The sequence below is a fragment of the Eretmochelys imbricata genome, chromosome 11 (genome assembly GCF_965152235.1).
Source record: "Eretmochelys imbricata isolate rEreImb1 chromosome 11, rEreImb1.hap1, whole genome shotgun sequence".
NCBI classification, from domain to species: Eukaryota; Metazoa; Chordata; order Testudines; family Cheloniidae; genus Eretmochelys; species Eretmochelys imbricata.
In genome coordinates this window covers 76,413,680-76,415,698 of record NC_135582.1, presented here as the reverse complement: position 1 = coordinate 76,415,698, position 2,019 = coordinate 76,413,680, and the positions used below count along the sequence as shown (strand labels likewise).

Here is a 2,019-nt window from a genome sequence, read left to right as displayed (position 1 = left end):
GCATGGCCCTGCCACAGAGGCCCCGCCCCCGGTCATCCTCTTCCCCCGAGGCCCCGCCCACCCACTGTTCACTCCTCTGGCCCCCGAGGTCCCCCTACCTGCCCCTCGCTCCTCTCCGCCTCTTCCCCCAGGACTCCACTCACCCCCTGCTTGCTCCTCTCCGCCCCTTTCCCCGAAGGGGGGCTACCGGGGGGCCATGGGGCCAGGCACCCGTCCCTTTTCTCTGTCTTCGGTGAGCGGGGGGCAGTGGGGTCCTTGGGGAAGGAGGTGGAGCAGGACAGGAAGAGGCACGAGAAGACGGGACCGCGGGGGAAAAGGCCGAGGGGGGGTGGGGAGCAGGTTTTGGGGGAAGAGGCAGAGGGGGGATGGGAAGAGGCAGAGCAAGAGCAGGGCATCGGGCTAAGAGGCAGAGGGGAGCGGGGTGTAGGTGGGGCCCCCACTTCTCTGGAGCTTCGCTTCCAGCACTCGAAAGATGACCACGGGCCCACGGGCCTCCGGAGGGGAGACCCGCCCCACATCCCCAGCGTTTCCCTCCCGCATGGGGGAGGCTCAGGCTCCCCTGGCCTCTTGTACGGGCTGCCCGTGCTCAGCTCCTTCCACGCTCTGGAGAGGAGCAGCACCCAGGGGTGGGGCTGAGCCGGGGGGCGCTGGGTGAGGGGCAGAGGCCTCGGGAGCTGAGACCGCAGGGACACAGCGTGAGGCACTATCCCAGGCATCCCCATGAAAGGAGCAGAACAGGGTTTACCTGGGGTGGGGAGTGTATGGAGAGCGTCTCAGGGCCGGTGGAGATGTATTGCCCTGGTGAGCAAGTGTGGCTAAAACACAGGCCTCGCTGTGAGCAGGATTTGAACCTGCGCAGGGAAACCCGAATGGATTTCGAGTCCAAAGCCTTAACCGCTCGGCCATCACAGCTGTGAGTGACGTGACCCCCTAAGGCCTGAGAAACTGGTAAATAATCACAGTGCCCAGGCCTGAAGTCCTCTGAAACACAGAATTCAAACAGGAGACCTGGCTCCCAAAGCACAGGGGGATTTGGGGTTCTCATTGCTTAGCCATGTGGTTAAACATCAAACCAACCCCCTCCTGTGGGGCCTGTAATTGTTGCTATCCCCACTCTAAAGGGAGACAGGGAGAGGTTCACTGACCTGGCCAAGGCCACGCAGGGAGTTAGAGCCCAGGTCTGCCCCTCCCTGCTTTATCCTCCCCTGTCCTGACTGTCTCGCTCGATTCACCTGTTTTTATTGTCTCTTGTCTTTCTTTATAAACAGGACTAAGCCATGACTGGACTGTCAGCCGGGAGAATGGGACACGGCTCCCTTCACCTGGACCCTGGATTTCTCATTACTTCAGAGAAACTTCTCAGTGGAAAAATGAATCACATTCAAATGACTACAGATTATGAATCGTTTGCTATTTTTGTTGCCTTGGAACACTGCTCCCCCCGCCCCGCCCCCCAGTCCTCCGCCCCAGCCTCTTCCCCTGAGTCAGGAATTATGTTTTATTGGTTCACTCTGATTTGTTTCATTTTTATGTTCGCATCTCTTGCAACTAATTGGTCAGAACCTGTCACTTCCGAAAGTCCCAGACGCGTGTCTCAGTTTCCCCTCCTAGCTCCCTTCTCGGTACCTTTGATTTTCCTCAGAGTCTCCTTCAGATCACTGGTTTGTTGGCACCAATAACCAGGTCTGATTTCCAGGTCAGGAGACGTGTCCTCCAGCTGCTGGAACTTTCCTTTTTCACATCAAGAAAGAAACAGGTTTTTTCCCAATAATCATGTTTTATTTTATTTTTTTATTTTACTGTGAATTTCTTGCCACTGAAAAATGCTGAATTGAGGGGCCTGGAGAATGACTCTCTGTGTAGCCAGCCACAGAATAGCTACAGCCCCAGCAATGGCTGGGCAAGCTTCCCCGAGGTGTCCCGTCAATGTGCTTCAGCCCTGATTGACTGAGACCAGCTCTGGGGACAGGACGGGAGTTCAGTCCCCGTGGACAATTCACTCCTCAGCCTCCATCCTTC

The 2,019-nt window shown here is 57.1% G+C and overlaps 1 non-coding gene across 1 annotated transcript; it reads right to left on the bottom strand.

Moving 5' to 3' along the window:
• Positions 1–830: 830 nt before the first annotated feature.
• On the bottom strand, positions 831–912 carry TRNAS-CGA (transfer RNA serine (anticodon CGA)). Its single transcript has one exon. It is a non-coding gene; the product is annotated as a tRNA-Ser (tRNA).
• Between the last annotated feature and the right edge of the window lie 1,107 nt (positions 913–2,019).